Source organism: Ictidomys tridecemlineatus, chromosome 7 (assembly GCF_052094955.1).
Source record: "Ictidomys tridecemlineatus isolate mIctTri1 chromosome 7, mIctTri1.hap1, whole genome shotgun sequence".
NCBI classification, from domain to species: domain Eukaryota; kingdom Metazoa; phylum Chordata; class Mammalia; order Rodentia; family Sciuridae; genus Ictidomys; species Ictidomys tridecemlineatus.
The window spans coordinates 158,661,028-158,687,419 of record NC_135483.1 but is presented as its reverse complement, the minus strand read 5'-3'; positions in this window follow the sequence as shown (position 1 = coordinate 158,687,419).

The window sequence follows — 26,392 nt, the reverse complement described above, 5'->3', positions numbered from 1 at the left end:
ACTTAAAAAAATAGAAATTTGGGCTGGGGTTGTGGCTCAGCAATAGAAAGCTCACCTGGCATGTACAAGGCCTGGGTGTCGATCTCTAGCACCACATAAAAATAAATAAAATAAAGGTATTGTGTACAACTACAACTAAAAAGTAAATCTTAAAAACGTAGAAATTTATTGTCATGTAGTTGTGAAAATGAAGAGTTTGAAATCAACATGGTGGCAGGACCTGCTTCTGAAAAATATCAGGGACTACTTCCTTCTCAATTATTGGGTGATTTACTCACAATCATTGACCTTCCCAATTTAAAGCTGCTAAACTCCAATTTCTGCCTTTGTTCCCATAAGCCTTTATTGCTATACTTCCCTTTGGCTTCAATGGCTACCTTCTTCTAAAAATACCAGTCATATTGGATTCGTGCCCACTCAACTCCAATATGGTCTCATCTTAACTAATTTTATCTACAAAGATTCTATTTCCAAATAAGTTTTTTTCCCAAGTTTGTTAGTACTCCAAATATCTAGTTTGGGAAAGAGAAAATGTGGTTCATTGCCCTACGTATATAGAGAAGCAAGGTTGCTTTGCACCCTGCATATAGAGTTATCACTACAAACAATGAATTCAAGCAGTGTGGAAAATATTTTTCTAATTCCTATATCTGTCAGTCATATGGAATTTAATGATAATTACTATGAAAAGCATTTAATTGCAAATATGTGCATAGTATTATAAAAATCAAGTTAAAACTAGCTTTCAGAAATTAGAGGCAAATCTTTTGGGAAGAAAAATATTGGCTCTGGAAATTTTAAATTTCATTATCTTATCACTTCTATTCATGAAGTATATTGACAATGTAAGGTCATGGTATCTCTCTATTTATGAAGTTATATGAAGACTCCTAAATTAGAAGTTATGGAGATGGAATAACACTGAAAACATGGAGATTAAATTACAATTCTATGTGTCATTCATTCTCAATGACATTTTGAGGGCATGAGTTTTGGTATTTCATTTACTGCAGACTCTACAATTCTCACTGTCAAGAAGGTTCAAGTGCATTTTGAGTCAATACATCATTGTGGAGAGTAGTTGAGAGTCAATGGGTAATAGACAAAAATCCTCCATTCCTAATTGGAAAAGAAACTAATTAATAATTGTTGACCATGAGGAATGTTAGAAGAAAATGCAATAAAATTTTCATCCAAACATGGGTTTAGAATTCTACATTTACAATTACTAAAACAGGTATTGATGAGTTGTTTATGGTTTTTGTTTACCCAACAATGAAATTTTTAGTAACAGAAAAATGTACATGTTTGCATCTGGGCCCTCCCACAAAAGTACCCTAGGAGAATGAATCTCAGTCCTGGCTACCTGACTCTGCATGTATTCCTGGGCTCCCATCCTCAAGGGACAAATTTCTCACTTTTCCTCCTTCCTCCATTATTTATCTAATTTCTTTCTTATATTTTTTGCTAAATTTAAACAAAACAATTGCCACTTACTTGTATCAACAGTGACAACAGCAATGGATTTTGTAAAATCTCTTTGACCACCCTGTTTAGTATTGGGAAAAGTATACAGACTTATTGGTATTTTTGAAAATGAGAACCAAACTATTGCTTATATAAAGTTTCCTGGAGGATGACTAGCAAGATACAAGAATGCAAAAAAATAAATAAAATAAAATATAAATAAATAAATAAATAAATAAAAGAAAAAGAAAAAAGAAAAAAAGCATTTTCCTATTTCTTTCTTACTTTTAAGTCAAGTAAAATGAACATGCCATGTGTTGAAGAACACAGTTATTTTAATTATTTCCACATTGTATTGATTAATAATAAAGCATGCATACCTACCTACACAAATGCGCATGCACACACACACACACACACACACACACACACACACACACATTTTATAAGTTCTGTTTTTCTGGATATCCCTGATTAATACAGATTTTATCCAGTGACTCTAAATGTAGTTCCGAGCTCAGCAATGCTTCTGCTGCTGCCTGGATACCGGGGACAAGGATGACCCTCAAGTTTTAGTTAATGGAGTTTGTTTTACTATGTTTTGTACCTGTTTTAGGATCACTGATCCCTTTATTGTTTCCAGTTTTTTGCCTTTGCAATGTTATGGGCTGATTTGAAAGTTAAGTCAGGCTGACCCCATTCTGCTTGGACATTTCACCCTGCATGGGGTGTGGTCCCCTTTCCTGAAAGAGCCCACTCGCATAAAATCTCCCTCCACCCACTTGTACCCTGACAACAATGTCTTTAATCATGGAGCTGTTCTGAGTAGATACAAGAAGTATGAATTCTAAGACTGATCTGTTAGTTGGTGTTTTCCACTTTTATGACTTATGATTGTACTTGTCTCACCTGCCCCCTTCTTTGTGGTTTATCTGCATCCTGTGTCTTGGGCTGCAGACCTGTCTGTTCTCTGTTCCCTTGGCCCTGATCAGAATAATCATCTGTCCTTACTTTAAAAAAGACCCAGAGTTTTATTTGGAATTTTAGAATTGTGCCTTGACAGTGATGGAAATCTGTATCTTGTAACTAATGTATTCCCACATTGGAAAGACGAAAATTGCTTGGTCATTACAGAGAGTATCTCATCTTGCTTTTCCTGTCATTCTAATTATCACTTGTAGTGTTCGAAAAGCAGTTCAGTAAAATTACTCCTCATTAATCCTCCTAGTGCTCCCACAGGAGATTTGTCACTGGGGGCAAAATGAGAGCTTTTATTAGAATGTAATAGTTTGTTGATAACTTTTCAATTCAAAACTAAATTTTTTTCCCAAATTAATCAAATCTTTCCCTCAATCCCCCCAAAGCTTCCCTCTAACAGGCCTTTTCTTATCTAATTAATATTCCTTTATGGTATTATCCACACCCATATAATTTCTTCCAGTGGAAGGGATGAATCTATTCCCATTTGTTTTTTATATAATTCATTGCATTCCATTTCCCCATTATATCATACCATTGCTTCTTTCTTCATTATGCTCATTTATAATGATGTCAAATAAGGACATAGACAAATGTGAGAAAAACAGCATTCTCCCTCAAACATGACCAAGAATGAAGGTGCTTTTAGTATGGTTATGTGTTTTCATAACCTGGCAGCAAAAAATAATATTTAATAAATAATATATAAATATAGTGTAAATTTTTAAGTACTTTCAAACCATGTACATGAAATAAGTATTGAATTTGTATGCCCACACATGTATAAAAGATTAAAACTTAATACCACTTAAAAGAAGTCCTTAGGTTGTTTGTACATAATAAAGAATGTTTAGATAATGAAAATTTTAGAAGAATTATTTGTATATATAAAACAGAGAAATGTATGTATAATCTATAAAAAATATGTTCTACCATAAAAGAGGCATATATAATTTAATATTAAAATATATACATACAATCCATGCTATATCCCTTCTCCTTTAACTTTTTATTTAAAAGATATTTAAAATTTTCTTTGATATTTAGTTTTATATTTTGGATTTCGTGCATAAAGCAACTGTTTTTAAATCTGAATTACAGAGAATATTTCACTGTAAGGACCACTGTAATCTTTAGATGAGAACATCCAATCATTAAAATAAATTAGTGATTATTCTTGATGTGGAGAAAATGTTGATGTCAAAATTAATAAGTAATTAAAAGCATCATTGATCACTTTATTTGTCCTGTAGATTAATTCACAGAAGGAATATATTTATAAGGAAAAGACAAAGATGTCATCATGCTCAGTTTATATTTCCAAATAGATTTTTCTTTCCTATGTTAGATAAAGTTTCATCAAATAAATTAGTCATTATTTAAATGTTTTCCAAAGTATAGATTTGGCAATATTTTTATTGAAATTGCATAATGACTTTAAAATATTCATGCTGTTTTCAATCAGGGTCAGCACAACATTTACTTTGAAATTTTAACCTCCTTGTAAAGCTCCTGTTTATACATACATACATCATATTTATCTAAATAGTTATAAATAATTCATAATTCTTTTTCTTTCCCACTCTCTTCATTATACACAGGTTAACTGTATCAAATTGTTAGCATTTTCTAGTATACTAATCCATTCCTAATTCATATGACCACCACAATTATGTTCTGTCAAAATTATCCTTGAGCACCTTTAGAATTTTATGAGCACATTAAAGCTTCACAGTTATGTGATATGTGAATCTGAAGCTAAGTTTTATGTTCTAGATTTGAAAATTGATACACAGAGTTCATCAATAGTCCTCAAATTTTAAAAACAAATGTATAACATTCTTAAGAATTTTTAAAGAAAATTATAATGAAATGTTTCTAATGCACTATATTTTGTTGAATGTACTTTATCATAAAGTCTTACAAAGAAATCAAACATTATTAGCTGCTGAAATATTTGAAACAACACTTATGAACATTTTGAGCAAGTTACATTTTTAGAATGTTCTCCAAATTGTTTTGTTTAGAGAAGGATTGAGTAAACAACACTAGTGTAAATATATAATATTTTCTTTCATGAACTACTTTTACGTTTCTCTTTCAGAATATGCAAAATGAGTGTTTAAAAAAATCCTTGTAACAATATATTGATTTTTTTCCCGGAATTTGTGCAATTTTCTTGGACTATTTTGCAATTGAATGGATTTTGAAAACTCATCCACATGGCATGCAAATTAACTGGAGCCTGGCAGGTTAGATAAATATTGTCTTAATATTTTTCCTGAATTGTCAAGGAAGATTTTCATATGACAGTGATAAGAAAATAAACTCAATAAACAAAGTAAATACCCATGCCCATAACTGCCTTGGATAATTTGTCCAGTGATGGTTAACATTAACTAATAACTACACTCATAACACCTGCCGACAAACAATACAGCAAGAATATAGCCAGGAATAAAATAAATGGGATTTTCAAAATCATTCATATGAAATATTTTGAGAAGCTTCTGGTTCCAGTTACTCATATGTAAACTACAAAATGCATAATTCTGAAGTTTGATTTACTCAAAAAAAAACACAGTATAGTTTTCCACAACTTGTTTTCAATAAATCCTTGCAAAGTCAAGGATAGTAAAGCCAAAATTAGAATTATTTGACCACGGAGCATTCTATAAGCAGTAGTACGTTAATTTCAATCTCTTTTTTTTTTTTTTGGTCTTGTTTGTCAAAAAAACATGATCCAAATTACTTTTTCAAAAGATAGAACAATGAAATAATAAGAACACAATTATAGGGCTGGGACTGTGGCTCAGCAGTAGTGTACTTGTTTGCCATGTGTGAGGCACTGTGTTTGATTCTCAGCACCACATATAAATAAATTTTTAAAAAAAGGTCTATCAACAACAACAAAATTTAAAAAACACAATTAAAATGGAATCACAATTGTGAAAAATAAATATTCAGCAAATGAAGGCTGCTGCTTCTATTGATCACAGATAAAAGGAAATCAATATTTATTTTCAGTTCCAACCTTGGATCTAGTATTCATATTTTCAACAGAATGGAAAAGTTTTTTACACAGACTTTTCACTTTTAAAACATTCATCTAAAGGGCTGACTAGCCTTTCTTTCTTTCTTTCTTTCTTTCTTTCCTTCTTTCTTTCTTTCTTTCTTTCTTTCTTTCTTTCTTTCTTTCTTTCTTTCTTTCTTTTTATTCTTTCTCTCTCTTTCTCTCTTTTTTTCTTTCTCTCTCTCTCTCTCTCTCTCTCTCTCTCTCTCTCTCTCTCTCTCTCTATTTATTTTGGTACCAGGGATTGAATGCAGAGGTCCTTAATCATGGAGCCACATCACCATGCCTTTTTATATTTTCTTTAGAAACAGGGTCTCACTAACTTGCTTAGGACCTCACTAAGGTTCTGGGGTTGGCTTTGAACTCATGATCCTCCGGCCTCAGCTTCCCAAGTTGCTCAGATTCCATGAGTGCACCACCACACCTGGCTTAAATTTTATTTGTTATTTTTAGTTATTCATAACAGTTGATTACATTTTGACATATTTATGCAAACATGAAGTATGTCTTATTCTAATTAGGATCCCCATCTTATGGAAGTACATTATGTGGAGAAATCATGCTATGCCTTAGTTTATTGTATCATGACAACAGCCATTTAACAGAATACAAAGTTTCTCATGTTTTCTGTGAAACGTCTTCATTCTAAATTTTACAATAATTAATTGCTTTACATGATTACAGATAGATAAGTTTCAAATATATAAATTAACTTCAGCAGGCAGGTAAGCTTAAATAATTTTTTTTTCTTCTCTGAGGTGAATCAAAAATATTTCTTATCCTCAAATCTGGGCCCCAAGATGCTTGCTGATCAAAGCATTTTTTGTTGGCACCTTTAACAAATCTCATCTTCTTTGGCCTGCTGCCCTTGGGGACACATGGATGGATCAGAGACACTGCTATGGGTGACTTTTGGTTGTTATTTAACTTTGATGCAGCTAAGACCTCTCTAACTAATGCTAGCTTGCTGACCTTTGGCTTCAAGTGGAAAGATTTCATTTGAAAATGAAATGCTTCTCAGCACATTGCCTCCTGTTAGAACCTTGATCTAAAAATGAATTACTGATTGTTCTTTGTTGACCTGTTTTCATTGTGCTCTGTGACCTATCATTTAAATAAGTATCATTTCCTTTTACAACAAACTATGGTTGAAATGAATAGTCACAGAATACTTGTTCCGTTATTAATTTTATTTGGAAGACTTCTGCAATTGACATCACTATAAGTGTTCACTGCCATCAAAACAACATTTTATTCTAAAACCTCCACATACTCTAAATTTGGCAACAAAAAAATACAAACATTATCTTTAAAATTACTATTTTCAATTCATTCAATGATAAATAGATTCTCAGGTTGAAAGAAGGTTGTTTAAAGTAAGAACATATGATATTTATACAATAGAATAAACAGAACGTGTTAATGGTATATGAGAATGAGAGGAAAGGGACCAAACATATTAACTATGTTGAGTGATATTTCAGCACTTAAGACATATACAATAATTGAAAATTTACTAATAAATGACTATGATTTAGGGCATATATTGGCATAATTTAACTCAAACAATGACTGCTCTGATGCAATAAAGGCTTCCATGAAAAAAATTTTTCCATTACTATGAAAATAGTTTAGTCATTCCACATTTTTTGTCTTTTATTTTGACTCTTAGTCACAAATATCCTTTCATGAATATGTTTAAGTGAATCATTCTTTAATGCAAATCAGATCACTGGATCTTTTGTTCACTCTCAATTTCCACAGGCCCAAGATGTGGTCCTCTGAATATTCCATTGGCTTGATGGCAATCTAAACTCTGTGATGGCATGAACCAGTAAATGATCGGATAATTTTTCAGGTGAGTCTTTTTATATCCTCTGGAATCCACGTGATGTAAAATTCCCACAGTAAGAACTGTGCTGTCCATTTGAGCATGTTGCTTGTCTATTGTTTAGACACATTTAACATATTGAAGCATAATGAGTAATAGAAGACTTAATGGAATCACAGTCTAGTATGCAGCAATCAGAGGTAGAATACTTAATTGGATAAATGTTAAAAATATAAATGGAAATTGGATTGAGAGGATTCTTCTAGTACTGAGCAGGCAGGACTAAAATGCTCTCAGGTATGCAGTTAGGGCAAGTAGACCTGGCAGTAATTTTATTGTCACAGTACACAGGAATGTCCTTCTACACAAAGCAGAGTAAGTTCCTTAATTTTATTTCAGAGTTATGACTGGGCCAATGAAATCCATTTTTGTTTTATAAAGTTTGAATATCTCAGAATGTCATTTTATTGGAACATTATATTTATTGTCTAAAATTTTCTGTTTCTGTTAATATTCCTGATAAAATATAGATTTTTGGTTATAATAAAAAGTGATGAAAGAATTTACTATATTGTCATTCTAAATATAGCATCATATGAGTTAGGTATAGAATTAAAAAAGTATAAAGAAAATAATTCTGAGTAAGAAAAATATGTATGAATTGTTAAACAATAATTTTAAGTTATTCTTAGGTGTTATATATAATTTTAAGTTATTCTTAAAAGTAGTGTGACACAATTTGTTTTTCTATTTATATTCAATATGAATCTAAGCACACTCACGTTTACATTAAAAATCTTTATTATTTGCTTAAGTTAATATAAAGAGGAAGCAACTTGATGCTTTACATTTTCCCATATTACTACTTTTAAACAAATAGTTTTGCTATAAAAGTAGTGTATGATGTCCATATTTGTAGAACACTGAACCTACTATCATTCTTCACTATGCAAATAGTAAGAAAGATTTTACCATGGCCTCTAACTGTTCTTCTTTCTACTTACCTATTTCCAGTATAACACCTAAGATAATCCATTTGAAATTTTCTTTAGACCATCTCAATTGTCTGCTCAAAGTCTTATGCTTTCCTGTTCATTTAGGGGTAAAATCACAATAAAAAAAGTAATTTTGTAGCCAAATGTTTAGGCTCCATGTTGACTATTTATTCCCATCTACTCTTCCTCTTTGAAGATGCTTTTATCAGAGCACTATAGTTATACATAATAGTTAGGTTCATTTTGACATAATCATACATATATGAAATTTAATTTGCTTCATTTCAGTATCAGAGCTTCCTCTTTCCTCCCTTTTCCCTTTCCTCTAATCTACTGGTCTTCCTTCTATTTATTTATCTATCTATTTTTAATTGATAACTTATAAATATACATAAAGGTGAAATTCATGTGTTAATACATGCGGATAGGGTCATTTTGTCAAATTCATTCTTCATTTCCTACCCTTTTGCATCTCTTGTTCCACCACCATCTCTTTCTACTCCACTGATCTTCCTTCTATCCTTATGATGGCTGATCTGCCCTCCTTTTTTACATTACTTTGTTCTAGTTTCCACATGGGAGAGAAATATTTGGCCCTTGATTTTGTGAGTTTGAATTGACAGCATGTTCTCCATTTCCATCCATTTACTGGTAAATATCATAATTTCATCTTTCAATATGGCTGAGGGAAACGCCATTGTGTATCTATACCACATTTTCTCAATTCATTCATCTGTTGAAATGCTGGTTCCATAACTTGGCTATTCTGAGTTATATTGCTGTTAATTCTAATTAGACTGTATCATTACAATGTGTTGATTTTAAATCTTGTGGCTGTATATCAAGGAGTAGAGAGCTGGGTGATACAGTGGTTTCATACCTAGTTTTTAGAGAAATCTTCATACTGTTTTCCAAAGTGCTTGGACTATTTTCCAGTCCCATCAACAATGTGTGAGTATAAACTTTTTCTTACAGCATTTGCTATAATTACTTGTATTCTTGATAATTGTCGTTCTTACTGGAATGAGATTAAATAGTAATGTGGTTTGGATTTAAATTTCTCTAATTGCGAGAGGAGTTGAATTTTATATGCCTCACTTTTATACTAAAAATCCATAACCATAGATTATTTTGGTTTATTACATCCTGTGCACTCAATGTGATTCTAAATGAAAGGTGTCTATCTAAAAATTAAAATAAAATGTATGCCAATCATACACTGAATTTTTTGGAAACTTCATCACTTACTTACTTGGTTAACCTCTCAATCATCACTATTTGACCAGCTTTCCACAAAGCAATCACACATACTTGACTTTTCAAAGAGTGCATGAAGAATTATTATGGCATATAATTCACAAAAGTCAAGGATGCTTGAATTTCATTTGAATTAATTACTTGGATTAAATGAAAACTAGCTATAATTATAAAATCACAATGCATTTATTGTTATATTATGGAAATGTTCCTTCAATTTTCCTGTGTGGAGACCTGCTAAGGTCTTAATGAAAAATCTGTGTTTTAGAAATGATATATATTGCTAGAAATTGTACGAAGTTGCTGTATTTGTCCTTTTTAAAGTGTTATAGTATTTTTACTCCTTGAATTATGTACATTTTAAGAATAAATTTTAATGGCATTGCATATCTAAAGTATGCTGCTGAATTTTACAGGAAATGAAATGCCTTTTAGGTTCTGATCTTTCTGTTCCCTTGTCTCGTTGCCTTGGAATTTTTAAGTGAGGGATATTCTAAAGTACTTGTTATTAGAAACACCAACTTTTCTTACTTCTAGGGCTTTTTATTCCAGGAATTCTAGCTTTTTAAATGTCCTTGTAATTTTTCTCTTCCTGCCTTCTCCTTCCCACTACCACTTTATATAGTAGAAGCAAAAACGTGCAAAATTTCCTGAACTAGTTTCTGAAACCAAATGAAATTTGGTTTTACAGCTCAGGGGACAGGCATGGACGATGACTTCATCTAAACTCAAATATAAATGTAAATAAAAGAATTCTTATTACATCCATTGTGTACTTACCAGAAACTTCATAAAAAAATGATTCCTCTAACTTCAAGATGCTTTCAGACTTGTAAGGAGGATCTGAGGCTTTAACTGTGAATAGGATTTAATCATATAATGAGGTGAAAATACATATTAGAAGTGCAGATTTTTGAGAGTGATAACAGAGGAGGACAAAAAGGTAGACAAAGTTGGGTCACCAATTATTTTACATGAAGTTCACTACAATTATTTTATCATCCAGGTAGATGAAAGACTATCACTGAAATTTTTCCATACTGTAGGAACTATTTATATTTAACATAGTATATAGTGTGAATTGATATATTTGACAACATGGAATGAAAACCAATAGTAATTTTAAATACTAATTAGTAAATTAGTAAATAATTGATATATGTTTGTCAGCCTAATATCTATTCCAAAATTTTCAAGCAATATTTTAAAAATTTTTTGAATGAACCCTTTCTATTTCATTTTGATATCATTTTTGATAGGGCAGACTCAACTCTTAGCTCCATATCTAAGATCACATCCCACTCTGGAAAAACAAAGAGCAACTCATCACAATGTCTATAGTGACCAGATATTTGATAGGTCAATAGGAATTAGCCATGAACTTTTCTTTAGACCATTACAAAAATGACATTTTGCCTTTTCACTGGGCAAGTTGGGACATTATTTTTAATATAAATCAAAAACATAGGTTTGTTTCTTTAGTTTTTAAATTTTTCTGTATATTTATTAGGTATTTTTAAGTTACACATAATATTAGTGTTCACTTTGACATATTTATAAAAGCATGGGTCATAATTTTCTCTAGTTCAGTCCCCAGTACTTTCTTTTCCTCTCCCTTCTTTCCTTCCCCTTGTACCTTCCCTCTTCTCTATTGATCTTTCCATAATTTACTATTTTTTTAAATAGTGCCTTCTGGATATACATAAAGGTCAGATTTATTGTGGTATATTCATATACACGTTTACACACACACAAACACACACACACACGGAAGTTTATATACGCATAAAAAAGTTTGGTCAGATTCTTCCTTTATCCCATCCCTCATTAATACTCTTCCCGTACTCCACTGGTCTGTCTTTTTTTTTTTCTGTTTCTTTTCTTTTTTCTCCCTTATTTTGATTCATCTTCTGCACAACAGAGAAAACGTTTGATCCTTGACTTTCTGAGTCAGAAAGATAGCATGACGTTAGCTATCTCCAGTTCCAATCATTTACTTACAAATGTCCTGATTTCATTCTGCTTTCTGGCTAACTAATACTCCAATGAGGATATATACCACATTTTCTTTATCTGTTCATCCATTAATGGACATCTTTACTGGTTCCATAGCTTGTCTATTGTAGATTGTTGTGCTTTAGACATTGATATGACTGCATCCCTATAGTTTGCTGATTTTAGAACGCGTATCCCAAGGCATGGGGTAGCTGGGTCATTTGGTGCTTCCATTCCCATTTTTTTGAGAAATCTTCATACTGCTTTCAGAGTGGTTGCACTAATTTTTAATATACCAACAATGCCAGCACTTATTATTATTTGTATTTTTGATAATTTACATTCTGATTAGAATAAGAAACTTCTCAATGTAGTTTTGATTTGCATTTCCCTGATTGCTAGAGATGTTGAAAATTTTAACATCTCATGGAATAACTTGCCCAAGAATGAAGTCAATTAAAAAAAAAACAGAGAAATGCTTACGATTTTAGTGTGGAAATAACTCAATTTAGTCTTTACCTATATATTTCAACAATTGAAGAAATAAAGAGTTGAAACATAAATGTGGATCAACTCCATATCTGCCTAATTAAAACTAATAAACCATTGAGAATTCGATTAGTACTTTTGTCTTCAAGAAAAATCATTTTAGAAATACTACCTGATATTTGAACAATATGATAAGGTTTTTTGTTTGTTTTTTAAGATAAAGCAAATTAATAAAATATAGGACATGTTGTTAAAAATCTATAGTTGCGATAATAAAAGGGAAAAAGTATTTACCCAATATTAAAAATTAAAGATGAACTAAAAATAAGGGCCATAATTAGTAGCTAAACTCTTGGGAATGTTAGATATGCCTGTAAACCTAAGAGAGTGAAGTGTTGCTTTATTTGTTTTTTTTATTTATTTGTTTGTTTGTTTGTTTGTTTTATAGTACTGGTACTGGGAATTGAACCCAAGGGTACATTACAAGGAGCTACAGTGTCAGCTCTTTTTTTTAAAAAAAGTATTGTATCATACTACTAATTTAATTTGTTTTATGTTGGGACCCAGCCTGGTCAAGCTGCCAAGATTAGCCTTCAACTTGCAATCATCTTGCTTTAGCTTTCTGAATACAGATGGATGTTGATATGCCTAGCTAAGCTGTAGCTTTTAAAATCCACTTGGTAATAGATATCAGACTCACACTAAGCATAGAGTACTAATAAAGCCAACTCATAAACCATTCTTCTTTGGGACTCAACAGTTGTAAAAAGATCCTCGATGGTCATAGAAGGATATTACCATAAGCCTTTATTTCTGGAGCCCAAATCAATGAGGTTCCTCTAATTTAAAAACAAGTTGTGTGGGATTTCCACTGTGAGATAGATTATAAAAGAATGTGATATTTTTTCTTTAAAGAAAACAATGGAATAAAATCAAATAAATTAAAATTCACATTTTCTAAGACATAATTTGAGAGTATTAAACACATATGAACTGAATTTCATATCCAAAAGCAAACTTTTTTCAGCCTTATAATCTTGTATTTTATTATATTTGTTAAAAGAAAATTGTTGTTTAAAGCAAACACATTGACAGGTATTGAGAGTTTATAACATGACATTTTGTTGTTAGAATATTACTCTTTATATAAACTGATACTATTTGAAGAGAGTACAATAATCTAAGAGAACATATTGTAAAAAGAGTAACAACTAAAAATTCTAATACATCCAATATTTTAAAAAGACAATTTAACAAAAAGACTCTGAGAAGATTAATTAGCATATTAAAATATTTTCCTCAATTGGAAGAAGGATGAAGTAGACAATGAATGGATAGGATGATACTGCACATATCAAATAGTAGACTCAAGCTAGGTTATAACGAAGTAAATAAAATATGACCTCACTTATAGTACTTACGTAAGACACTCTTTCTACACTAAGACATAGGTACATGGAATGAAATAGATGTAATTATGTACTATAAAGTGGATAAATATAAAAAATACTACTATGTCAATATCAGTGTCACATAAAGTAAAATTCAATATGATGATATTTCCAGAAATAGACATATTTTTAAAAAGATTAAAGTATTGATTTTGAAAGAAGATACACCAATCCAATTATTAGAATATAATTTCAAAGTTTTAAATGCATGGGACTAAAATTAATAGAATGAAAGAGAGTAATAGAAATATCTACAATTTTTGTAGAAGATTTAAAAGTTTTCCCTTCAAAAACTGATTGTGTGACTAGTTGGTAAGTCTATAAAATGTAATAAGTATATAAAAGATTTTAGAAAAAGTATCAAATCAAAATGAAACCAATTTGATGTAGAACTCTACATACCAAAACCCAACAGTGATTGGGAATGGCCAAATAGGAGTTTCAGAAAAAGTCTTGATACATTTCAAATGATCCCATAGTGTAGACCAGTGACCACCAGGGAATAAAATTGAAATAATAAAAATGTGTACAAAAAAATCCTCAAATATTTTTGAAGCAATACAGTTCAGGGATCAAACAAGAAAACAGCATAGAAAATTAGAAGGTATTTATTACACTGTTTTAGTTTCATCCTTGCATTTTTACATGTTGTGTTCTCATTAACATAATTTTGAAATATTTTATTTACTTATATCCTTAATATTTCCTTTTTTCCACTTTCTTATTAGGTCCCTCATAGTTTGGAACTAATGAAGTATCTGTTTTGATAGAATATATTGAAGAATGGCAATTGTAAGGTAAAGGTAGCACTTTAATTAATAGTAGTGATTTGTTTACACATAAAAGCTTTTGCTGGCATAGTTCTTAATCCCAGTTTTAAATAATACCATACTACTCCTGCAATAAAAGCAATAGTGTTCTAGGTATTCTACCAGCACATGTTATGTAGACCTTTTACTGATTCAGGCTGTTTACCACTCTCCAGAATACACCACAAAGGATCCACTTTGACCTTTGCTCTTGTTTGTCCACCTGTCAGTATTCTTCTTCTTCCTCTTTTTTCTGCTTGCATCTCACCAATTCTTCAAAAGTCAATGTAATTTTACCTCTGTCATCATTTTATCCTGTGTTAATGTGGAGAAAACTAAAATCCATAAATTCTGCTTAACATAAAAGAGGAAAGTAGAGATAAGTAATAAATAATTGTAGATTCAGGTACTAATAACTATAAATGACTTTCTCTCACTGTCATCCAGGACATCCATATCAATCACAGTAGCAAGATTTAGAAATAAAGCAAGCATAAAGTACTTATTCAAGTTCTATTCTCAACCCCTGTAACTGTTTAGTGCCGCAGTCTGCCTGGGCACAATTCAGGAGCCACTTGTCAAAAAGAAACTAACTTTATTTTTAGAACTACAAACGCCAAACAAAACAGCTCCTCAGGGAAAAAACCCTCAGAGCCCAACTGCCATCACCGGCTTCCACAAGCCTCTCCTCACACCAACCTCTCAACCTCCCCCAATCCTCCTGCTCTTGAGGCCGATTGGCTGGGTCGCGTGGGCGGAGCCAAAGAAGTCCCCCAATGAGCAGCTCCGTGGAGGAGCCAATCAGCTAGATGTTGCTGGGGCCGCTGTGAGCCAATCATCAGCTGGCAGTCTGAAGGGCAGGGAAACAGCCCAATGAACATCACCGCAGAGGAGCCAATCAGCTAGATGTTGCTGGGGCCACTGTGAGCCAATCATCAGCTGGCAGTCTGAAGCTTGCTGGCAGCTGGAAGTTTGCTGGGGCCCCTTTGTCTGTGGCTCTCAACAGTTTAGAATAATAAAGCCCTTCAAATATTTTAGGGTGTTTTATTAGAGGTAGAAGTTCCTTTCAATTTCTCATATTCATAGTCTGCAAGATATTTTTCAGACATATTTTCCTTATTGGACTTGTCAAAATAATTAATTAATGACATTGTTAATAGTATGACAAGGTAAAATCAATAACGTTACTTCACATTTTATGTATGTAGCAGTAATGGGAATTTAGAATTTTGGATACTTGAAAATAGTTTGTGATCTTTTCTTTATATTTTTCAAATAAAATGAAATATATCAATACAGAAATGTGTTCCCTGTCTCATCTTTGCAATTAGATACCATGAAAATTATACTGAATATTCTGGCAGCTTTTCTGAGTAGTATAACATATGATGTTGTCTCTGTTTATATAAATTTAAGAACCAACAACCTGCATGTCCTAAGATGAAATTTATACTCAGAAAGGAATAAAATAAATAAATTCTTGGAAGGGCATACATTTCTGCTACAGAGTTGAAGTAACTTATTATAGTTGAACTCATCCTTCTGTGAAAATAAATCTAGTATAAAATAAATTATGAATACAAATGCAATAATCTACTGGTGATGCTTCCACCTTTTTAGAGTTCATAACTTATGGTGGACTTTATTCTGAGTCTTGGTTGGTTTTATTTTTAATTGGCTCCCAAACTCTCACAGCTCAGGTGTTCTTTAAAAGCTATGTCTTTAACGCATACTAGTGGATTTATTTCCTTTTTATATAACCTTCATGGACTCATTAATTCTGTCACTCCCATCTAGATTTTATTTTCTCTCATCATAAAAATGGACACTGACTTAAGCAATATTCTATCTTTATTGATAGTGACAGCATCTAAATCTTGGCTGTTTACTCAGGTTAAAATTTTTGAGATTTTGAGTTAGGTATGCTTTGAAATCACAAGCAAGGTTAGAAGAAATGTTGTGGAAATCAGCTGAGAATTATTTTATGATTAATACAATGGGATCATCTAAAAAGCTTTTTTTATACAGTAATTAAATGTTTGATTTAATTAGATATGTTAAGTAACATGTATGTTGTTGTTGGAAGCCTCAAATAAACTGTGGGTTTATCTGAGCCGTCTATAAGCAGAGGCAGGCTCTTTGGAGAACTCTCAGTGTAATCTCACCAATCTGAGAATGTTCTGTGTTTTTGGCAGACATCCTGCTCAAAGAGAATTCTGTGATACCACATAATTTATTGATTTAGACAGCTTCCATGCAACTCCCCAGAGATGGAGAGAGATGCCAGTGCCCCATCTAGCCTTGTGATAAGTTCCCAGTCAGGCCAACTTCCCCCACAGCCTCTTGCTTTTTGGTTTACCTTGAAGGACCTTTCATAACAGTAAATTCCTTTACTGGGTTTCAGTATTAAAAAAAAGCATTCATGGGCTCTTTGGTTAGGATCAGACCCATCAGGTCTCTTCCACCTGTCAAGCCCCTCCTGCTGTGAAAAATATTTTCCTGTGTCTTTTTTAATACTACTTTGAGACTTTTCATTTCCAAGCATCCCACACCTCCTAGGGTTACTTATTCCATCCACAAGCAGGTTATGGGTGACATATTATATCTGCTTTTTTTTTAAATTACATATTTTTTGTTCTTTTAAAAAATGCCCAACATAGATATTCCTAACAAACATTCACTTTATATCATTGTCTTTTTCTTTCTCTTTTCTTTTTTATGCTGTTAAGGGTCAGATCTGTCATTTATTATGATTATTGCTTTTATTTAAAATGTCTCTAATTATGTTTAATTATAAAGGAGTTAGTTAGTCCACACTATTTTTATTCCAAAATCAAGAAAATTATCATGATTTATGTATGGGGTATCCCCCTAAAGGTCATGAGTGAGATAATGCAAGAAAGTTTAGAGGTGAAATGATTGGTTTAGGATAGTCTTAACCTAATCAGTGCATTAATCCTCTGGTAGGGATTAACTGGGTGGTAACTGTAGTGAGGTAGAGTATGGCTGGAGGAGATGTGTTACTGATAGTGTGCCTTTGAGGTTCATATTCTTTCCGTGGTAAGAGAAGGGACTCTCTTTCTCTGCTTCCAGAAATCATATTTTAAGCTATATTCCTCTGTCATACCCTTTCACCATGATGTCCAGCTTCATCTCAGGTCTAGCCACCTATGGATAGAGACCTCTGAAATTATGATCCTGAAATAAAGTTTTCTTCATCTAAAATTTTTCTTGCAGGTCTTTTGTTGGCAGCAGCAATAAAAGCTGACTAAAGTAGAAATCATTGAATATTTTATTTTAATACAGTATTTCTGGTTATTTAAATAACATCTGTGAAAAATAAAGCACAGGATAATGGTTATTCATTCCTTTCCTGAAATCAGAGGTAAGCCAATACCAACCAATAAACAAACAAACAACAACAAAAATGCATCCTGCACAGGAGTCTACTTAGTGTTATTGTCCATTAGCATGCTGCTTGGGATTTTTATATTGAAAGTCAGTTATTTTACAATGAAATTAACATAGTCAAAAGTTCTCCAAGAGAGTGCATAGTATTCAGATTATCATATCCTATCATAAAATGTTGCACTACCTCTCTTTACTGGACACATTGCCTATACACTATCAACTATAATGAACAAAAGTCTTTGTCTCCTATCATGCATTTCTCTTGGTAATGCAATTTTCACCATAAGAGTCTACACATTCTTTAAACTAGAGCCAACTGCCTGCATTCCATGTTTAATTTGCTCAGGTTGCTATAAAAAAATCGTATGGACTCAGTGGTTTAACCAAAACCAATTTATTTTCTCACCATTCAGGATCATAGATATCTTAGATCAAGTTTTCAGTATTCATTTTTTTAGGGAGGACTTTCTTCCTGGCTTATAGTTACCTCTTGCTATGTTATCATATGACCTATCTTCTGTGAGTGTACATGGAGAAACAGACATCTTTCTATTTTCCTCTTCCTGTAGCTACAATAATACAATCTGATTAGGCCCCCAAATTTATGACCTCATTTTTTTTAATGTCTGAGTAATGAATCCAGGACCTTATGCATATTAGACAAGCACTACACCACTGGGCTTGGCCTTCAACCCCTCATTTAATAATTATCCCCAAAAGTCTTATTTCCAAATATGGTCACATTTAGGGTTACCCAACATATGGATAATGGGGATATAATTCAATCCATAGCATTCTACCTCAAAAGCTGATAACTTAGTGTTAGACAGTTAGCCAGCTTTTCATTACATAGCCAAAATATCTGACATAAATGACTTAGCTCTGAGTTGAAGGGTTCATTTTGGCTCACAGTTTTAGAGGATTTAGTGTTGGAATAACTTTCAGTTTCCAGCTAGCAGCTATGAGCAATTCCGAGTACTTGGAAAACCTATGCTCATACAGGCCTGATAGGAACACCTGCAGGATGGGGCGTTCTGCTCTAGCAACCCCTCTGTGAAACCACATCCTCAGTGATTGAGGTCAGAGTTGCCAGGCTACAAGGCCAGGAAACGGAGAGTCAGGTGCTTCAGTGCACGAAACCCCCAACTCCTAAGGCCCTCTTTTCATAGGGACAATGATCCTTCCAGTCTGCCTTCCACCACGTAGCAATATTTAGAGCTTCTTCATAGTGCGGCTACATTAATCATAAGATGATTGGTTTCTAGATATTGTACAATCTGCTTGTTTATGTATAACTGGAAGATGAATTCTATATCAATTGTAATCACTTCTGCATTAAATGACCTACTGGATATAGGCTGAAGTTGCCACCTGCCAGTTCTCTCACCAGCTCCCAGTGTCTGTGTGTTGAGTCTGAGTCTCTACTTCCTGTGACTAAGGTAACCAAGTGACCAATTCGATCACACCAGTGACAAAAAAAACTACATTTTGGTGCCCATCTGTGTTTGCTAGCACCCTCGCACCTTGGGGATGGCCACCCCATTGATTGTGGGTTGGTGACCCCTTCTATGTTCTGTGTGCTGTTGTTTCTTGAAGGAGAGCAAGGAACCCCCTCCTTTACCCGCTTTCCTTGTCCTTGATGTACAGTTCATACCATGAGTTAAGGCACACACTGTCATAGGGGCTGGTGCCACCTTGTGGGACAGAGCCACATTAATTGGTACTGTCCTAAGAATTGCAGCCTCCCTGGCCCCAAGACACCCTGTCTTAGGTGCAAAAAAGGTCATCTCCCATCTACTTAAATGTGTTAAAAGTATAGATGTTCCCATGTCTATTAATTGACAAAGGCTAACCTATACTAACAAGATGTTTCAAGCGATTTCAATGGTTGACATACACATCACTTAACTTGGATTCGCTATAATCCTTAGACCCAGGCATCCAAGAAAGAATGCACAAGTCCCCTCATGATGCCTTGAAACTAATCTTGTTTGCTTTAAATTTTCTTTCAATTTCAAAAATTTCTACAGAAATAGCAGCCCATAAGTATTGGGCCCCCCCTCTCTAAGTCCTCCCATCTACCTAGGGTCTCATGAAAGGATCTCATAACAAATGCATGGGATGGTCTGGGGCTTCTCTTAATCATAGGTGGAGGGTTTATATATCTTAACAGGAGCCTCACCCCATCTGGGTACCAACAAGAAATGTCAGACCAGCCACCAATTGCCAAGCTCCGGAAATTGAGCCTGGAAAAAAGAAAGAGACCACATGACCTCCCCACTGGAAGACATGCAAGATAACCTGGGGTAATATTAAGGCCCTATCAGATCAAACTCAGAACATGTCACCTGCTGGAGACCATAGCCCTAGTAACCTCATGTTGCTTATGTGTGCAATTGTTAACTTGCAACTCACAGGTAAGTGCACAACAGGTAAGTATGGAAAAAGAAGGACCTCTGTCTAACAGCCTGATAACTCAAGGTCCTCTGCTGGCCTGTCGAATCAAAGTGGGCACACTTCAAAGCATGGCCCCAATTGTCACTCACAAAGGGCTGTCTGCAGGACAGTTCTCTTCTCATGGGTGACCTCTGGCACCATCTAGTGTCGAAAACCCTTCAGTGAGCAAAATACTCATGCCACTGCAATTAAAAAAACACAATTTAGTATATGGCTGGCTGGCTCCAAGACAGAAACATCATGGCAGAAGGGCATGGTTAAGGAAAGTTTTTGAGTTCCTGGCAATTGGGAAGCAAAAAGAGAAGAAACAAAAATAGACTAGGGAGAAGATAAGGCATATCCCCAGTGACCATTTTCTTTAACTACTTCCCACCACCCAGTCATTCATTCAGCTATCAACAGATTAATCTATCAAATAGATTAATCAACTGGTGGGTCAGAGTCCTCCTGATCCAATCATTTCTGAAAAACCTCAACTCTGTACATATGTGGCTTTGAGGGACTTTCCAGATTAAAACAATAACACAGACCTTTAATTTACTCCTTACTCTTTATAGTTGAAGAAGACTTGCTCTAGCCTCACTACATAATAAATACATTTATTCTTTCATCTCATAATTATGGGTGGACACATTGTCTTCTGTCCACATCAGTTTGATAGCCAGTTCTATATGAATTTTCCCCCTTTCATTCTTATCATAATTTTGTTGTATCCAACCACCTTGAGGCTTTCAACATACTAAAATAGTAGATGCTTCATTAAAACATCTGTTCTTAATTTATAAATTAGTTAAATTTATTTTTAGTACACATAGAAAAAGCTAAATCTGACTGCTTAATGTACACAAGTTATGGGTAGAGTTCTGGAGCATCCAATATATTATGAGGAATAGCTGAATTACCATAGTTAAAGATGTAGTAAAGCCAGGTCTTTACAAGAGAACTCCAGAAAAGAACTTAAGGGATCTTCCCCCCAGAACCTGTAAAAATGAGGTTCAGTGACACTTTATGTCTATGTTTATTAAAGGAAAACATTTTCCATGTTATAGAATCTGATTGGCCTATCCAGATTAGATACCTACCATTATTATTATTACATGTACTCAAACAGTAGATTTACTTTATTTATGACCTCCTTTCTATGTTTGGTACTAATAAAGATTGCAATCATTCATGGGTTGGAAAGGCAGTCCATGATTTATCCATATTGACTGCATAACACTAACAAAGATAAAATGGAGAACTATGACAAGCATGTTGGATAATAAAAACAGCATATTTTGAGCCTCAGAGTTTTTTGTTATTAAGAAAAATGTTTAAATTGGAATATTGAATGCAGGATATTCCTTTATACTTCACCATTTAAGATCAATTTTTATCACGATAGAGTGTTGAAAAAGGAAGAAATCTACATTATGCAAATAGGCACAGTGTAGCTCTCTTTCTTGAATGAAAGATGTAGAGTGAATATACTCAATTCACTTTGCCTTTACCCAATCTTATCTCAAATTCCAGTAGGTTTCTCTCACTAAAGATAATTATCTAATGGCTTTGCTGTGCCAAAGAGATTTTGAGTATGTTTAGCCTTTAGAAGTATCCAAGTCAGTGTGTTTTCTTTAGTGAAACAAAATGCTCCCCAAAAGCTCAATTCCCTAGACATACTAAGTGATGTTTTTGGTTTATCCCACTTACTACAAGGGCAATAGAAACAGTTTTAGCAGAATTGTAGAATTAACAGTATATCTCAGTGGATAGTCATAAAAATCAATATATTACCATGTCACCCTAGGATGATATATTGACAGTATTAAATTCTGTTTTCTTCAGAATTTTTGTTGATTATATATTTTATCATTTTGATTAATTTTGTGACTTGTTTGTGCATTAGTAATTCCAGAGGAAATGTTGTACTTACTTATATTTTGGGGGGTACCAGGGATTGAACTCAGGGGCACTAGGCCACTGGGCCACATCCCCAGCCCTTTTTTTTTTTTTCACTGAGTTGCTTGATGCCTCATTTTTACTGAGGCTGGCTTTGAACTTGAGATCCTCCTGCCTCATCCTTCTGAGTTGATGGGATTACAGGCATGTGCCACTGCAACTGACATAGTAACAGATGGCAAATATGTCAACTATGCTATTTTATAGAGTTAATTTGGTACATGCAATATTTAATTTTGTAGTGAGGCAGCCTATAGTATGTACACATTTTTACTTATCCATGAACTTGCCTCTCCTTGACCTCCTCTTGACTTCAAGTCAATTAAAGTATAAAACAAATACTTATTATCAAGGGTCAGTAAACAAATTAAGCAAATGCTTCTTTTTATAATTATTCAGTTTGTTCAGAGAAGGGGAATTATAGCAATAAATTGAAATATGCCCTCTCAGCCCAAATGCTCCCCGCCCACAATTCCTATGCTGAACCCAACCCCCCAAAGTGCTAATATATGGAGATAGGTCCTTGGGGAGATCACTAGGAGTTTATTGGGGTCATGAAACTAAAGCCTTCATTTTGGGATTAGCATCGTCATAAGAAGAGACACAGGAAGGTTTGCTTTCTCTCTGCCATGAAAGTATACAGCAAAGTGTTACAGTTTTCAGAGAAGAAGAGATCTGTGTTCAGAATACGTCCAGAAGCTGATTGTGTTGGCACTATGACCTTGGACTTCCAGCCTCTGGAGCTGTGAGAAAATAAATGTCTTATTTCAGCCACCAGTCTGTCAGATTTTGTTACAAAAGCCTAAAGAGACTAAGACATGTAGTAATAGGACTCTTAATAAATGTGATTTATGGTAAATATTTTTGTGTTAAATATTTAGGGAACTTGTGAGAGTTAACTGTATTACAGGAAAAATTTGTAATCAGTTTTAGAAACAACTAATTATTTCTTAAATATTTGGGATTAAATGCATGCATTTCATTTTAAAATGTATTGTTAAATTTACACCTTTTAAGAAAGTATGTTAAAAGAGGTTCAAATAATTGTATATAACTTGAGCAATCAAGACTGTAGGCTTCAGGTCTGGGGTTGTGGCTCAGGGGTAATACACTTGCCTAGCATCTGTGAGGCACTGGGTTCAATTCTCAGCAACACATGGAATACATAAACATACTTAAATAAAATAAAATCTATTGACAAGTAAAAAAATTTTTTTCTTAAAAAGTGTAGAAAAAATTTTAGACATAATATAATATTCTTATATTATGAAGTGTAGACTTCATAATATAAGAATATTATTTATAATTAAGAATATTCTTTATAATTTGTGTATTAACCTAAAATGTGTCTAAAATTACCCATTTGGAGGATTTGAAATATGTTTCATTGTATTATTCATACAATGATTTAGATTCCTCTTTAAAGTAAAATAAAGAGTGGAACTATTTAAGACAGGAACATTGTAGATTCACTACTTTAGTTAATACATATTGAGAAATACATATTTTTACCAAAAATATATGTATTCAATTTATCTAAATTCCTCCCTTTCTTCCACTTGGATAGACTCAGATTTAATAGATGATTGCAATTAATGTATGACAAACTAAATATTAAAATATTTCCAATAGACTACTGAATAAATGGCCCAACTCTTTGATGATGGGATTGCTAAAATTTCTTAGGAAAAAAATTATATGTATAATACATTACATTGTTTATTATTTATACATATATACAAATAAATATATATATGTATGTATAAGGTGTACATACACCAGCATATATAGGTATACATATTTTTCATTTTTCTTTTTTTTTTTTGGTACTAAAGATTAAACTCAATTGTGCTTTACCACTGAGATCCATATAAACCCTTTTTTTAAATTTTTATTTTACTTTTTTTTTTTTTTTTTTTTGGACAGGATCTCGCTTAGTTGGTTAGGGCCCCACTAAGTTACTGAGGCTGTACTTAATTCTCTGGTATCTGCTCCCTGGGACTATAAACATGTGCCATCACTCTTCACTAATAAGTAATATTTTTCACCTTCTTTCATTCAAATAAATATGTAATTTAATTTGAACAAGTTTAGAATTTCCAAAATCATCATAATATCAAAGGTTAATATTTTTATTCCTTAATGTTTATTTGTTCTCTCTGATGTTGATGAACAGAAACATGTTTTATCAGAAGAAGAAATTCCAAATAGTACTTTACAAATGGAACCTGTATACTGTGATTCATAAGAAGTGATACCTGTTCTAATTGCATTTTATTGTTCTCTTATGTATCTTCTACTAGGAATATATTAAATCACACTAGAACCCCTAGGTAGTCTTTAGTTCTTTTACTTTTGGTCCAGATCCTAAACTTCAAAACCAAAAAAAATTTCTTTTTATTCATGAAACTGTCTTTATTATTTTTTTCTGTTGCTGTGTTCTTTGGTCTTCTAATATTTGAGTTGATTCCCTAAGTTTCATTGTAATCATTACATCTCACAAACAAGCATAAAACAAGATTAAATAGTTTTCCATAGTCTGAAGTCAAACATAAGGCCTTGACTTCCATGCTAAAATAAAACTGGGATGTTAATTCAATGTCTTTTTGGAAAGGAAGTCTGTTTTCTCAACATCTTATCGAAATTAAATTCTGTAAGAAGCCAACTTTTCAAAGTATTTCTTATAATTGTAGCTCCCAAATGAATTAGCAAATTAAAAGTGAAATTATTTTCTTTACACCAATAAAGTTTTAGTAATCTGCCAATGCAGTATCCCACTCAGAAGATATGAAGTTTCATATTAAAGTAATTTATTTGTTAATTAGATATAGAAAGTGAATCATACAACATTTTAAGAAAGAGATAATAACAGAGGTTTTTATATTTTAAAGTTCTTTGATAATTTCAAATATACATTAACTAACCGAACTCTACACTGGCAAAACAAATTTCCTGTCCAATACACCAGGTTCATTAGAAAAGAAAAATTCAGGGAGTTGCATATTATTTTCAGACATGTGAATTTAGTATACAAGAGAATTTTACAGGATGGATTTTACAGGATGGATTATATGTATTTACTGCTTGTAATGATAAATGATAATTTATAGATGGTCTTTTACTTCATTACTGATCTGAGTAATAATATTTTACCACTAATTTTGCACCATTTATTTTCCTACGATAAAGATCTTTTTACGTAGTAAACATATCATCTTTTGCTCTCTCTCTCTCTCTTTTTTTATACAGAAAACTGCACTGTGCTACAATATGACTTGGAGCAGTCATTATTTAAATTAATTACAAGAAAATATTTTACAATGTAGTTCTAAAATTTCACAAGTTTAAAAATGAGAAAAATTTAACATAGAACCCAATTTAAATCTGAATTTCAATGACTTTTCTTCTATTTTAGCGTATATAATGAATTCTTGACAAGGTTTCAAAGAATTATAAACGTTATTGTTCATATATCCTTTATTCATGAAAATATACTCAGTGGTGCTTACTGGTTATAAACAGAAGATAAAAACATTTGACTAATTTATCAATAATTTGGACATTGTGACTAATTACCTTGTACATTATTACCATTTCCAAAATTAGGATGTGTGTGATCCCTTTTTTGATCTAATCAATTTCCAAAATTAAAATAAATGAAAATCTCTTAAGAAATCTACATTTTGTATTCTAATGACAAAATCTATTTTCTGAAAAACACGTTCTTATTTAGTGTGTCATGGCAAACATAAATTTATTGTATTAAGGAATTAAGTAGAGGAATTAAAAATAAGAGCTATATGTTTTAAATTACTATTGATTTAAAAGTATGACATTATTTATATTTTTTCTGTAATTCATAGGTAAAATATTTAACAGCATATTTGTAGGTATATGTTTACATAAATATATAATTTCCTTCAAAATGTTATAATAAGAAACAATTTTCTACCTGATTAAAAATTAAGGCAATGCTAAATGCATGTACAACAGTGAAGATAGAGCAAATCTTTTTAGTTTATTTTCTTATTTTAATACTTTATCTTCTTGCTACAATTTGTTTTTTTTAGTTAACCTTTAAATTTTTAAATAGGAAGGAAGGTCATCAGAACTAAGAAAAATACAAATTGTTCTACGTGGATTAAAGATTGGTGATCATTTAGCAAGAAACAGCATAATCATTTTTTCATTGTTTCTTTGAAGAGCAAAGACAGACAAGACAGTGTTCATAATCAAAA